Source organism: Mangifera indica, chromosome 18 (assembly GCF_011075055.1).
Source record: "Mangifera indica cultivar Alphonso chromosome 18, CATAS_Mindica_2.1, whole genome shotgun sequence".
Taxonomy (NCBI): Eukaryota; Viridiplantae; Streptophyta; class Magnoliopsida; order Sapindales; family Anacardiaceae; genus Mangifera; species Mangifera indica.
Window position 1 is genome coordinate 10,952,488 of NC_058154.1, and position 15,679 is coordinate 10,968,166.

Genomic DNA, 15,679 nt, shown 5'->3' on the forward strand with positions numbered 1-15,679 from the left:
CCCAACGGAAAAATTTTTCTGATTAGAAAAATAATATATTAATTATCAAATGTTATAGTATAATTATAATAATTTAAAATTTTTAAAAATAATTTAATATATAAAGTTCTATAAATATGTAAAGAGGAGGATAGGTTAAAGATATATTTATTTTTGTCTCGAACTGTAAAAATTTTAGTTATCTTTATTTTTATTCTCGATTGGGGAATCCTTTTCCCAAATGAGAAGGGCAGACTGAATACCCAATTTCATATGTTGAATTTTCATCTAGTATAGGTATGCAAGATAACTTTCTTCTTCCAACGATGGTATTGCATTGATAGAAGTGAAGATTTAGTAGTGGTTTAAACAGCCATTAATGAACAATTTTAATATTCCTCAACCCTAAGATTGAATCAATTAGACTACATGTATAATTTTTATGTATAATTTTATATATAAATAATTATATATTATTATATGAGTGAATATTGTTTTATTTTTAATATTTAATTATTTAATTATATGATGATATATCGTTATTTGTATATAAAAATTATGTGTATAATAGTATTCTTTTTTTTTATGACTGAGGATTCTATTTATATGTATTAGACAGGTAAATTCGAAACATAATAATCAAATTCATAATCATTACACTAAATAAGTTAAAGTTTTATAAACGTGATAGAAGTTTAAACTTAAATTTTTATTTTAAAAATTTTAATATTTTAAAAATTTTATTAATTTTATTAATTTTTAGGTCATATCATTACTCGAATTGAATGCATCTTTTGATCAAAGACGAAATTATCTTAAAGTTGAAGTACTGCCTCTGACTGCATTTAAAATTCAGTCTTTGTTATAAATATTATGAAAAATGAACTATGCCTTAAATGTATTCACACAAAGCTTTGAAATTTTCCTCTTCACGCGGTCAAAAATCCACCTTATATAACAGTCTTTAGTCATTTAAAATGTTTAAATCAACATTCAAACGAGTAGTTTTTCTCTCTCTTTTTTTTTCTTTTTGGTTTGGAATTCTCTGAGTCTAATCCGGGTTGACTGAAAAGTCAAAGTCTACTCAGAAAGTACACCCAGACTCGGTGAACAATATTTACACGGCAGGATAACGTGCGCTGAATATCTTAACGGCTTCCAATTGGAAACGTGAAAGTCACTCCCTGGTGCCGTCTTGCCAATTATTTTCTGTTTTTATTAATTTTATAATATTATTATAAAAGGAGAAGCAGTCCATCCTTTTAAAATTAAGTTGGTGATCAAATCAGTAATTTTATTAGTTATAATTTAATCAGTTTAATTAATTTAATTTATTATCAAATTGTAATATATTTTCTTGAATAATATCAATTATTTATTATATTTTTTAAACCTAAAATATATAAAACATATAAAATATAATTTCAAATATATTAATTAAACAATTGATATTTTATTTCATAAATAAAGAAAAAATCAATTATAAATTATTGATTTTAAGTAATTTTTTCAATTTAACGGGTTTTTTAAATTTGATCAAATTTTAAATAAGTCATTATTTATATATAAATTAGATTAAATTATAAAATTGAATTAAATTATAGACTTATTCATAATTTAACTGGTTAAATTAATTGATCTAATTCAATTTTAAAGAAACCGATAATAATAATAAACATGGTTCATACATTTGCCTAAATTTAGTAACAGATATAATTATAAATATTAATATATTATTTTATTATATGGTTTAGGTTATTTTATTTTTAATTTAAATTATTTATTCTCATGAAATAAGTCAAGACGGAAAATATGTAATAAGACAAATGAAATAATCAAATTCATAGTTGAAATGGCAAATTTCTATCTTTAAATTGGCCAAAGGACTATTTTTCACCCAAAGTATATTGATTTCTCAAGTTTTTTTCCTATTAACTTTGAAAATATCATTTACCTAACCATTGACGGTTAAACTTAACCGTTTTAAGAGTAAAACCAAAGTCTTTGTTTCTGACAAAGACAAATTGTCTTCATCTAGAAACGAAGATGATGTCTTCATCGATGATGATACCGAGGAGGAGGAGACGCCACATGCCCAGAAGAAGAAGATGTCAGAGAGAAAGAGACATCAGTTAGAGATCATTGGTCGTTACCAGAAAATTCAATCTAAAAGTTTCAAAACCCTAGGAAAAAAAAATATTGTTTTTGAAAATTTAGGTTGAAGATAAATTGTTAATTTTTAGAATTTAAATGGAAAATGATATAACTAACAAACTTAGTTAATTTTAATTGTTCATAAATAGGTAAATGAGATTTTCAGAGTTAACAAGAGGAAATTTAGGGGGGGGGGGGGGGGGGCGGCCTTTAAATTCTAATAAGTTAAATGCCCACCTCTAGTCTACTTTTATCTTTTATAAGTAAATCTATTTGTTATTTTCAAATAATTATTTTACTTTTTCATTAAAATTAACATTAGAATTTAATATAAATATTAAATTATAAATATATTTTTTATTTATATAAAAATTTATTATTTAAAATTTTAAAAAATATTAAAACTTGAATTAACATTATAATATTTTTTTCAATTTTTTGGGATATAACTATTATTTTTAGAATTATTGAAGGATATATTAAAATTTTAAAAACCCTCTAAACATTTTTCAAATATTCAAAACCCTTTAAAAATTTTAACATATCTATTAAAAATTATGGTGCACATTCTAAACTTTTAAAAAAAGAATAAAAAATTTTGTGTAAAATGATTTTTTTGTTCTTTCCCCTAGAGGAATTTCTCGATGGATGTGGATGAGGGATGAGAATTTAATTTTTTAAAACTTAAAGAATGAGAATGCTAGCTCAGCAAACGTTGGGAGGGATTTATGTATTGGCCGAATTTTAATTAGATGTAATCATAATTAGCTTCTTTAATTATCATCGTAATCAAATTTTCCGTCGTCAACAATCACGACAAGTACTCTAGTTTTGGACGGACCGTCCCAAGAAACGGAATCGCCGCCCTCTTGAACACCGTTCAATTTTCCCTCGTTTTCTCAGTCAATTCCTCCGAAATTTTCTTCCCCCACAAACACTCGTTAAATCCTCGCCCACCCCACCGAAAAAAAAAAATCCTCCCTCACATCAGTCTCACTTGAACTCTCACGTTATGAACTCGGAAACTGCTACCAAGTTGATCACAAGCGACAACAAAAATAACTATGAATCCAACAGGAAGTTCTTGTTGTGTTGTACCATGCCGCCGGGGACTCCGCTTGTTGCCATCAACATGAATAAACATGGTTCGGTCCGTTCCGTCCGGGGCTGCGCAGACGAGTTGAAAGAGCCGGTTTTTACGTACGTTGCTGCTGGGGAGAAGAGGAAGAAGAAGAAGGGCGGTGGCAAGAAGCTTCTGCGTTTGGTCAAGGCTATTTTGTTTGAAACTTCACTGGTTAGTTTTAGCCTTTGTTTTTTTTTTTTTTTTCTATGTAATTTTGTTGTTTTCCATTGTTGATATGTTGGTGTGTTATGTTTGTTTTAATAAACAGGCCAAGAAGATTAAAAAGAGGAAAGTGATAAGGAAGCAGAAGCAACCATCAAAAGGGACATTTTCAGAAAAACCTGAAAAATCGGAATTATTCAATGAAAGTTCAATCAGTCAAGAAAGTATGGACATTGGAAGTGGAAGAATATTTTCAAGTACTGCTTCCTCTTCTTTATGTTATTCTTCTAATTCCTCTGCAATCACATCATCTTCCGCACGTTCCTCATCAGTTTCCTCCCATTCAAAGTCTTTTTCCGATCGAATCAAGCCATTTACTGTTCGGAGCAAGTCCTTTTCCGAGAAAGGCAAATCGTTTTCCGATCAGAACAAGTCGTTTCGGAGAAGCACATTTGAGAGAGTGGTACGTATGAAGGATAGTAAGCAGGAGAATATGCAAATGAAAGGGTGTTATGGCCCCAACATGGGGTTGTGTTTTGTTCTAATTAGCCTCTTCGTTTTGGTCTTCTGGGGTAGATGTTGTGCCATTTTCTGCACTTCAACTTGGCTTCTTTTAGTCCCTCATTTGTCTATTGACAAAAATTCACCTCAAAATCTGGCTATCCATTCACCCCAGCTTGATTCAGACTTTAACAAGTAGATCATAATCGAAAGACTACTCGAAAGGCACAATTCACATGATCGATAACTCTTCGACAATCTGGTTTGGAAAATTATAATTATAAGCCTGCAGAAGTTGCAGGAGGTTCAACTGTATTTTTTTACTAGTGCAGGTTTGATTTACCTGTTTAGTTTTAGGTTTTTGGTTCAATGTAAAGTTGTGGAAGCCAAGAAATTAGGGGCATTCTACAGTTTTTCCTTAGGAGAAGATGATTTTTTTTTTTTTCAAGTGTATAATGAATGCAATCAAATGAAAAATGCAAAAACATTTTGTCTGATATTTTACTTACAAAGCAATCTGTCACTATAGTTTAACAAAAATTTCAGTTGTCACAGATTATATTACATCCTTCCAATGAAGTAAATAGAGATGGACTTCTTCAGGGATATTGTTCAATAATCTTGCTCTTTGAAGCTAGAGAAAAAGATTCACGAATCAGTACATCTTCCCACTAAATTTTAAAAACCCCCTTATCCATCAATCTCTTTCAGAGACCAAACCCTCTTTCTTCCTCAATCTTCTCTTCTTTATCCATTTATTTTCTCTTCAGTAAACCCAAGTTTGCCGCCACTTCCTCTCTCTTCTCCGCCACCGACCACCACCTCCCTTCTGGCTTCTCTCTTCTCTGAGGCAAACTCCCAGAAATCCCCAAACAACTACAAGATGAAGCTAATCCTGTCTTCGATGAATCCCATTTCACCAGAATTTTCTACATTGCTGGTCACCGTGGCCCTGACTCCCTGCCAAAGACTGTTTTCCCTGGAGTCCCGTCTCTGTGGCCACCTCCTCAACTGGCCACGTGTCCGCAACATTGCTCGCGTGGCTGGCGATGACGTGGATACACAATTCATCACTCTGTTACAGGATAATAGTAAAACTGAGAGTAATGAAGAAAGTTTAGATCTTCGAATTCTGTTTTGTATAGGGATAGGTTAGTTATGAGCTTTAACGTTCGCTGGTTTCTTAAGTTTAGGAATTTGGCAAACATTTCGCAGCCGAAAAGGAGGAATACAAAGAGGAAGAAGGGAGAAGAAGAAGACAAGCGAAATGGGAGAAAGGAGCAGTTTTGTGTGGTGGAGGTTGTTGAAGAGGAATGTGAAGAAATGAAGGGATTATTAGGGGAGAAATTTAGAGTTGGAGAGACATGGAAAGGAGCAACAAGATTGTCGCTTTTAACAAAGAGTGAGAGGATAAATATTTAGAGGAGTTTCCTGAAGCAATCAAGGTCTCTTGTGAGTTCATTTTAATAGTAAATTCGGCTTTAATGTTGCTTTATTTTATGCATAATGTCTTGATAACTCTAGAATAGAAGAGCTTTCGTATGTAGTTATTGTGATGGTGCTGTGTTTGGTTTGCCATGCAGTTGGTTGGTAAAGAACATATTAACTGTGAAAAGAATCAAGGTCTTTATGAGTTTTTAGTTACCAATTTGGTTTTTCTATTGGTTTGTTTTTGCATAACGTGTTCGATAATCATAGAATAGCATAGCAATCAGTATGTAATTATGCACACTGTGCTCTGTTTGATTTGCCACCCTTAGTTCAAGGGCCGTTTAACTTGTGTACATAATCATTTGTAGCAGGCTGTTTTCTGCTTTTTGGCGTCTCTTTGGTTAATTTGTTGTATGAAATCTAGAGAGTTTTATTGCTATTACTGCTTTTTTTCCCTTTTAGCTGATGATGTTATATCAAATATTATTAGCTATGCTTCAGATTGACTTTTGAGCTTGTGAGATGCAGGCTCACATTATGCTATGATTACTGGATGAGGTATTCCAATGTGAATTTTTTCTGTGTACATTTATATACTGGTTTTTTTTTTTTCTTGCTTTTATTGTTTGTGGTTCACATTGTTCTGTCATTTATGACAATGTTGTTAGTTTATTTAAGTGATTTAACAATTATTTCCAGACAGAATGGGTAACTTAGGTCCTGGTTTGATTTATAAATTTAAAGTTAAACAACATTCAAACTTGCATATGTATATTTCTTATATATGGTAAGGGCAAGATATGTATTAGCATGAAGTTGCCATTACATCTGCACACTAGATTTCAGTAGTTGATCATTTGGGGTTGGATAAAACTGGAACTTTATATTGTAGTCATTTTTCTGATGACTGATTGGTTTGGGTTAGTTTCGGTTATGATATTGATAGAACATTTAATTTTAATCTCTCTCAAGAACTGAACAATGCATGCATGTTTCTTTAAACGTTAAAATATCACAATGTTTCTTCATTGCGACCCTGTTGCTAGGAAGGTATGTATTTGTCACATTGAGAATTGCTGAAAGTTTGAAATGTTGATGAATTATTAACTCCTGTAGAGTTACATGCAGATTTTGGAGGCCTTATCAGCAGAGGGCATGATTGCCCCTTCATCTTTTAAAACAGTAGGGCATATCGCACACCTGAGCCTTAGAGATGAGCATTTACCTTTCAAAAATCTCATAGCAAAGATGCATAGTTCTAGTTACATGTTTACTATTTTGACCATATAAACTTGCGAACTGACTTCTAAAGAAGGTTTTGTTCTTCTTCGGCTAGTTTTGGATTAAACAAGCCACAATTGCAAACTGTTGTCAAATAAAACTGATGACATCCATAATGACTACAGAACCATGCAACTTGAGGTTCTAGCTGGAGTTCATTCCCTTGTGACCGTTGTAGTTGAGAATGGATTGCGATTTAATGTTGATTTAGCTATGGTATATGTTTTCCTTTCTTTTCAAGTTATGAAAAATTCATCTAAATGTTCTGATGTCTGCTCCTTCTGGTGAGCATAATGTCATATCTTTGCACAAAGACTGCAGAGCTCTCTTTAAGCAAAGCAAGCCCATGTAACGGCTAGGGTCGTGCATTGCTCCTATATCTGAGTCAGGCATCTGGTGCTGACTTTGAGTGACACATTTGTAGCTAAGTCTTAATTCAGCTTCTTTGAAGTCGCTGTGAGACACCTGGTAGACACCTGGATTGACCACATTTCCCCGTGTCATAGTAATATATCAGAGAAAATCACTTGTATTTTCATATACCTTAAATGTGATTTCGTATTGGTATCATCAAAGTCATCTACTATACCTCATGTTATCAACTAAAGATACGATTTCTGAGACTATTACTGGACAGTTAGCAGCATCCCTTTCAGTGAGTCAAAAATGTGTCTAATTATGAATATGTCAACCATGACCTGTGTAATAGATCCTCATTAGTGTCCAAAAAAAGGAAAACAACAAGCATCTGATGAATTCATCTCTCATGCAGATATCAGAATTCAAAGTTTGCAACTGAAAGGCAAAGGCTTCTGAATGGTTCGATCACAAAGATGTGGTTTTTATGTTTGTAACTTGACCATATTAACTATGGTAGCTTACAGATTATTATTGATACCTTCTAACATATGGGTCCTTTGTAAAACTACTATTACATTTCTCAGTTTCTGGGGCGGAGTTTAGCACAGCTGAGATGTTTACATGTGTACTTCTTTGTTTCCTTTTTTTTTTCCCCTTGATTTGACAGGTGATGTTTTTGCTGGTGTTAGTCCAGTTGCTGTATCTGCAGCAAAGATAGTGCAACGTGTATATGCTAACGATTTGAATCCTTTTGCAGTTGACTTCCTGGAAAGAAATGGTGTCCTCAACAAACTTGAGAGAAAATAGAGGTGTGGCTTGGAAACTTCTGTTTGAGCAGTATATTATGAGAATTACTTTTTGGCCATTTACTGGTTTGAATGAAGGATCTTGTATGTCTCTTTCTAGGTCTATATGGGAGGAGGTTCATTGATGCTATGTTTGCCAGTGACAAAGCTCAGTCCATAACACAAATGGTTATGAATTCACCAAATGATGCAGCAGACTTTGTAGGCGTGTTGCAAACCCCATCACAAACTCTCTTTTGTTCTATAATCATTAGTAAATTTGAGAGTAAGAGTCGCTCGTATAATTTGTTCTGTTCTGCTTGGTTACAATTTGCATTGACAAAATTCTTGCCATCACTTTACAATTTTACAGAACTTTGCAGATGTTTGTCTGTCACAGGTTACTGATAGAATCTGGATGATGGGCAGATATCACAGTATATATGTTACAAAAGAATTGCTTTTGTTAGAAAAGACCCATATGTTAATCAACAAAATGCCAAGTATGTTGATCATCTCTTTGTTCTCTGTCTGATGCTTCTGTTTCTCTTTTTTCATTTTTGTGTCTCACTGCTGCGTATGGGAATTGCTTTGTCAGACGTAACTGTCTTGTTGCCCCAGGAAAATGGATGTTATGGGCATCATTTGTTCTACCAGAGAGTGTAGCATTTGCAAAGAGTCATGAAATAAGTAGATCACATTAAAAGCTACAATTCATGTATCATAATATTCATTTCTCTTGTACCTCACAGTTCTATTTCCTGTCTTTCTAGCTACTTCCTCAATTGTATTTCAATCTTCAGTTGTTTGTTATAGTGCAATGTCCTGTAACCAAAACTGTAATTATTTACCCAAGATATGTTGTTTCAATCTTCATTTCTTGTCTTTTATACACACAAAGAGAAACAAACCAATGATCGACTTTAAAATCCCTGTACTAAGTAAGTTAAGAGTTTAATCTCATAATGCTGTGAAGGGAATTTGAATTTTGCTCTTATGATTAGAATCTTACTCTTTTGTTATTTAAACTATCTTTTGAGATAACACCTATATATATATTGAAAATAGAGACAAAAATATAGGATAGGATTGAGAAAGTGGGTAGCTTTGAAAGGTCAGGCCTGTCACAGACATAAAAGCAGGTTATATGCGTTGCCCTAAGTATTAGCAAAACTGATGAAATATTATAATTTTCAAAAAAAAAATTTGAATTTGAATCTCTATCATATTTGTGAACACCAAGGTGTCTGAGTTGTTTGTTTTGTACTGTGTTTCGTTTTTGTTTTTCTGCAGGACAAGCAACATTTGACAGTGACCTTTTCATGCATCAAATTAGATTACTACTGCAGACTGCAGTCTTCACATAAATGCCGACCTCCAGGCCCCAACTCTGAATATTTGCTGCTCAGGTTTTGCCCTTCCCTTCATTCAGCGACCCTGATTTCTCCTCGTTCATCGACCTGTCTGTCCCCTCCTGCAGTGTACTTTTTCCTGTAGGGCTCCTTGTTAAGTGGGAAACTCTCAGAAAATAATGAAAGAGAAAAAAAATTCCACTTGAGACTGAGAATGGATTCGAAAGCTTAGATTTAGAACCGAATCGGCTTGGCTCAACTCTGTTAGATTTGAATACAAATTGAATTTAAGATCAAAAGAGTTTGTTCATTTTTTAAACTGACATAAATTCGAGTCAAAAGTGTTCGATTCAAATTCATAATTTACGTATATAATTTAAGTTTGTGATTTAAATTTGATTCAAATTTATAATTCAATTTTGTGATTTAGATTAATGATTCAAACTTATAATTTATTTACAAAATAATGTTGTTTTATCTATTATTAGATAAAACGATATTGTTTTTTCAACGAGCTTTGAGTTTGAATCATAAATCTAAGTTACAAATCTGAATCACACGTTTGAATAATAAATTTGAATTAAACTTAAATTGAACTATTTTTTATTTGAGTAAAACTTAAAATACTTATAATTTTAGTTTGATAATTTGAACCAAATTCAAACTAAACTATTTTCATTCAAATCAAATTCAAATGAAAGAATATTCAAACTCGATCAAATTTGTATCGTCTTCAAAATAATTTGATTAGATCACACCATCTTAAGTGTAAATCGGGTGAATTATCAGGTTGGTACTAATAGAATAGGATTATCAATGGAAAAAATGAGATAGACATTGGGTGAGGGAATACAGCTCTATTTTTATTCAAGTCAAAGAAGAGATGATTGTCGGACCTACAATAACAAGTTATGTGTTCGACAGTATTATATCGTATATTAAAATTTTAATTTTTTATATTATATATTATATTTTATATCTTTTAAAAAATAAAATAATAATTTAAAAATATTATAAATACTCTTAAAATTTTTTATAAATACTTTTATTATATTATATTTTCTTCAAAAATATATATTATATTATAAAATATATATCATAATACATAATATATTTATTATATTATATTAATTTAATACATTTTATCATATATATTATTTTTTATTTATATTATATGGTATTATATATAAAATATATATTCATTCTGATGTTTATCTTGCAGCTAGGCACAAAGCAAAGGATCGGCTTCCCAACGACCATCTCTTCTTTGGCTCTCAGCAGCCCACTCATTCCACGTGCCCCTTTGGACTCCATCTATTTTAAGATACTATGAATTAATTATCATTATCAAATATTGTAAACGTGATTTTAATCATCCAATTAACGGGACAAGATGGAGCTACATTTCCTGGCTCACCCAATGTTTGTCACTTCTTTTCATAGATAATCCTATTCCATTAGTACCAATTTGCCGTATGTCAATTCAACTTTTTCACACTTAAGAAGGTGTGATCTTATCAGATTACTTTGAGCATGGTGTGACTTAATTAAATCACATTTAATATAATGTGATTTTGTTTGAATTGTTTATGAGATGATAAGATTTAAACCAATATACCATCTTAGGTGCAATCTTACTCAAATCTCACCTAGAAGTACTATTTCGATCATTTGAAATTGCACAAGTTAGGGTTTTAATTGATTTAATATATGGGTATAAAAGATAATTTCCAAATTGGTGAAAGAAATAAATTTTGTTTGTATTTGAGAGGTAAAGTGAAGTGATATCAACTTTGTAATATATATTCAAGCAAAGGACTATTTTTCACCTGAGTTTTAGCTCAATCTTAAATTAATACTCACGATAATTCAAAAATCTAAATATTTACTTATGTGCTAAATTTTGTTAAAATTTTTTATTATAGACAAAGATAAAATTATCATTTTATTACTAAATTTTAAAAAATTATATCATTTTACCCATATAGTTTCAAAATACTAATCATTTCCCTTTAGAATTAAATTTTAAAAAGTTACCATTTCTCCTTTGGGTTTGAAAATCTTTTCCAAACCTTAGGTAGAAAATGGTAACTTTTTAAGACTTAATTTTTTAGAGAAATTGTTAGTTTTTTAAATTATATTGATAAAGTAATATAGTTTTTTAGGGTGTAGTGATAAAATAATGATTTTATCTATATCTTTAATAGAAAATTTTAATATAAATTTTAGCCAATAGGTGGATATTTAGATTTTTAAATTATCACGGGTGTCATTTGGAGATTGAGCTAAAACTTGGGTGGGAAATAGTTGTTAGCCCTATATATTCGGCAAAACTATTTTAAACATGTGACTTAATTCACACAGACAAAAATAACATGCTATAAAATTATAAATGAATGTAGACAAGATTAATTTTGCTTTTGGAATTATTATTATTATTATTTTTTAGTTCAATAATTTAAAATATCAAATAGCCTCTTGATTCAATTTCTTTACCACGCGCCCCATAAATTGAACTTTTTCTTCATCTTCTTATGCAATATTTTATCAAGAAAAACACATAAATTTTCAACAGATAGGAAGATCATGGCCCTTCAAAGTGCATGATATAATGTGAAACAAATCCTTATTTCATTTTTCTCATGAATTGAAAATAATAATAAAAAGTAAAAAAAAAAAACCTATTTATTTTTATAAAATTTTTGTCATAATTATGAGTGTCTGTATTAGAGTTATAATTATCAGTATCTTATGATACATGATATGTATCAAACGATACGATAAGATATATATAAAAAACTATACGTATTATAAGATATATCAAATTAATATAATATAATTGACTTATCTTATTACACAATATACAGTTTATGATATGATATGTATTACTAATACAGATCGATATATTTTTTAAAGAAAATGATGATATAATAGGAGTGTATATGAGAGATCTTAAATTTTTAAAAGTGTTTGTGGTATTTTTAAAATAGTGATGTGTCAATTTATTTTTTTATTATTTTATTTTTTAAAAGATGTATTATATAATACGATACGATACTCGATACACAATACAAAAAATTAAATTTTTGATATATTATATAATACACTATTCAAAAACTATGATTAGAGCATATGGAAGAGTTATATAGAAAATCAAAGTGTGAAGTCCTTCATTATAATTGTATAAGGTTTTATTTTATTTGTAGGAAATAAAACATGTAAGGGTTAAGATGTTGTTTTTAAAATATTGTAACGGAAACGATTAAGTCATTATTAAAGTTAATAATTTCCTATAGTTTTTGTTGTATATAAAAGGACCAAAATATCATGTATTATTATTTCTAAAATTAAAATTCTCTCTCAATTTCTCTGGAAGCTCTCTCTCTCTCCTTTTCTCTTCCTTTTCAATTGGTAGATTTAAGGTTTTCTTTGACAATTTTCATCTTAGATCCAAAGGTTCCGATGTATTAGGTCGAGTTTTGGTACTCTATATTTAACTTATTTTATCTTTTTTAGATGTGTGTCCATATCTTATATGGCTTCTTGACGTATGTCCGCAAGTATTATTATATTATACGTAAATATTTTTTTATACTTTTTTTTAATTTTCAAATAATTAAATTTTATAGCTTTCCAAAATTAGTTACTTATTTTGTTTCAATTGTCATTTTTTTATATTAATTAATTTAATTATAAAAAATCAATTTTTTTTCACTTGCAGAAATTCGTAAAATTTTCTTACAATTTTCTGAAAATTTTAGGAAAGCTTAGGATAATTGAATAATATTATTCGTATAATAATTACAGAACTTTATTAAAAAATAATTATGCAGTCTTATGGTTGGAGCGTGCAATCACGCGCTGAAAAGGAGATTAAGGTAAGATATAGTAGCAATAAAAACGTCATGTATAAGCCATTATTTTCATTCAAATGGTGCGTTATTTCAAAACTAATTCTATTAAATAAAATAAATATTTTATAATTATTATATTAAATAAATTAAAATTTTATTTTTAAAATATTATTAAAAGAAATTTAAATATTTATTCTCTAACACAAAAAACTTTTTTATTGTTACATAAATAACTCTTTGGAGGCATCAAAAAAATACTATTGCTATTCGAATAATTTGGGTGGCAAAGGATTTAAAAGGCCCGGAATTTGGATTTAAGATTTATTTACGACATATTAAAATTAAACCTTAAACAAATTTGATATAGTAATTATAAAATTATTTATTAAACTCAAGATTTTAAGCATTTGATATAATTGATTCAATCTCGAATGAATGGCCCGATGCTGATAAGATTTTTCTTTAATTTAAAAAAATTAATTTTTGCAAAAAATCTAAGAAAGAAAGAGACACGTGAAAATTGGTTTTGAAAGTATGAAAAAGATGTCATGACAGCCAAAAAAATTGAACACTTTCCGAACTAAAACAAAGAACCCTAAATATACATGGTAATAATGTGAATGAGAAACAGTTTTTGGCACCTTTCCAGACAGAAAATCTATGCACTTGATTATATTCTTTCTTCTTCTTCTTCCTTTTCAATTCATGTATAGAGATCTCTCACTGTCAGCTTAAGTATTCTCTCAATCTTCCTCCTGTTCATTATTCAGCTTAAGTATTCATATATTGTGGTCATTTTTCTGATGACTGATTGGTTTGGGTTAGTTTCGGTTATGATATTGATAAAACATTTAATTTTAATCTCTCTCAAGAACTGAACAATGCACGCATGTTTCTTTAAACGTTAAAATATCACAATGTTTCTTATTTGTCACATTGAGAATTGCTGAAAGTTTGAAATGTTGATGAATTATTAACTCCTGTAGAGTTACATGCAGATTTTGGAGGCCTTATCAGCAGAGGGTAAGATTGCCCCTTTATCTTTTAAAACAGTAGGGCATATCGCACACCTGAGCCTTAGAGATTGAGCATTTACCTTTCAAAAATCTCATAGCAAAGATGCATAGTTCTAGTTACATGTTTACTATTATGACCATATAAGCTTGCGAACTGACTTCTAAAGAAGGTTTTTCTCTTCTTCGGGTAGTTTTGGATTAAACAAGCCACAAAGGCAAACTGTTGTCAAATAAAACTGATGACATCCATAATGACTACAGAACCATGCAACTTGAGGTTCTAGCTGGAGTTCATTTCCTTGTGACCGTTGTAGTTGAGAATGGATTGCGATTTATTTGATTTAGCTATGGTATATGTTTTCCTTTCTTTTCAAGTTATGAAAAATTCATCTAAATGTTCTGATGTCTGCTCCTTCTGGTGAGCATAATGTCGTATCTTTGCACAAAGACTGCAGAGCTCTCTTTAAGCAAAGCAAGCCCATGTGAAGGCTAGGGTCGTGCATTGCTCCTTTATCTGAGTCAGGCATCTGGTGCTGACTTTGAGTGACACATTTGTAGCTAAGTCTTAATTCATCTTCTTTGAAGTCGCTGTGAGACACCTGGATTGACCGCATTTCCCCATGTCATAGTAATATATCAGAGGAAATCACTTGTATTTTCATATACCTTAAATGTGATTTCATATTGGTATCATCAAAGTCATCTACTATACCTCATGTTATCAACTAAAGATACGATTTCTGAGACTATTACTAGACAGTTATCAGCATCCCTTTCAGTGAGTCAAAAATGTGTCCAATTATGAATATGTCAACCATGACCTGTGTAATAGATCCTCATTAGTGTCCAAAAAAAGGAAAATAACAAGCATCTGATGAATTCATCTTTCATGCGGATATCAGAATTCAAAGTTTGCAACTGAAAGGCAAAGGCTTCTGAACGGTTCAATAACAAAGATGTGGTTTGTATGTTTGTAACTTGACCATATTAACTATGGTAGCTCACAGATTATTATTGATACCTTCTAAAATATGGGACATTTCTCAGTTTCTGGGGTGGAGTTTAGCACAGCTGAGATGTTTACATGTGTACTTATTTGTTTCTTCCTTTCTTAAATTCCTGATTTGACAGATGATGTTTTTACTGGTGTTAGTCCAGTCGCTATATCTACAGCAAAGATAGTGCAACGTGTATATGCTAACGATTTGAATCCTTTTGCAGTTGACTTCCTGGAAAGAAATGGTGTCCTCAACAAACTTGAGAGAAAATAGAGGTGTGGCTTGGAAACTTCTGTTTGAGCGCTATATTATGAGAATTACTTTTTGGCCAGTTACTGGTTTGAATTAAGGATCTTGTATGTCTCTTTCTAGGTCTCTATGGGAGGAGGTTCATTGATGCTATATTTGCCAGTGACAAAGCTCAGTCCATAACACAAATGGTTATGAATTCACCAAATGATGCAGCAGACTTTGTAGGTGTGTTGCAAACCCCATCACAAACCCTCTTTTGTTCTATAATCGTTAGTAAATTTGAGAGTAAGAGTCGCTCGTATAATTTGGTCCATTCTGCTTAGTTACAATTTGCATTGACAAAATTCTTGCCATCACTTTACAATTTTACAGAACTTCACAGATGTTTGTCTGTCACAAGTTGCTGATAGAATCCGGATGATGGGCAGATA

At 30.8% G+C, this 15,679-nt stretch overlaps 1 long non-coding RNA gene and 1 pseudogene across 1 annotated transcript; both read left to right on the top strand.

Annotated features, from left to right (window-relative positions):
• Positions 1-2,933: 2,933 nt before the first annotated feature.
• On the top strand, positions 2,934-5,861 carry LOC123201551 (annotated as a pseudogene).
• Positions 5,862-5,984: 123 nt separating this feature from the next.
• LOC123201552 lies at positions 5,985-8,625 on the top strand. Its single transcript, XR_006498843.1, has 3 exons — positions 5,985-7,800; positions 7,898-8,062; positions 8,177-8,625. It is a non-coding gene; the product is annotated as an uncharacterized LOC123201552 (long non-coding RNA).
• Positions 8,626-15,679: the final 7,054 nt, after the last annotated feature.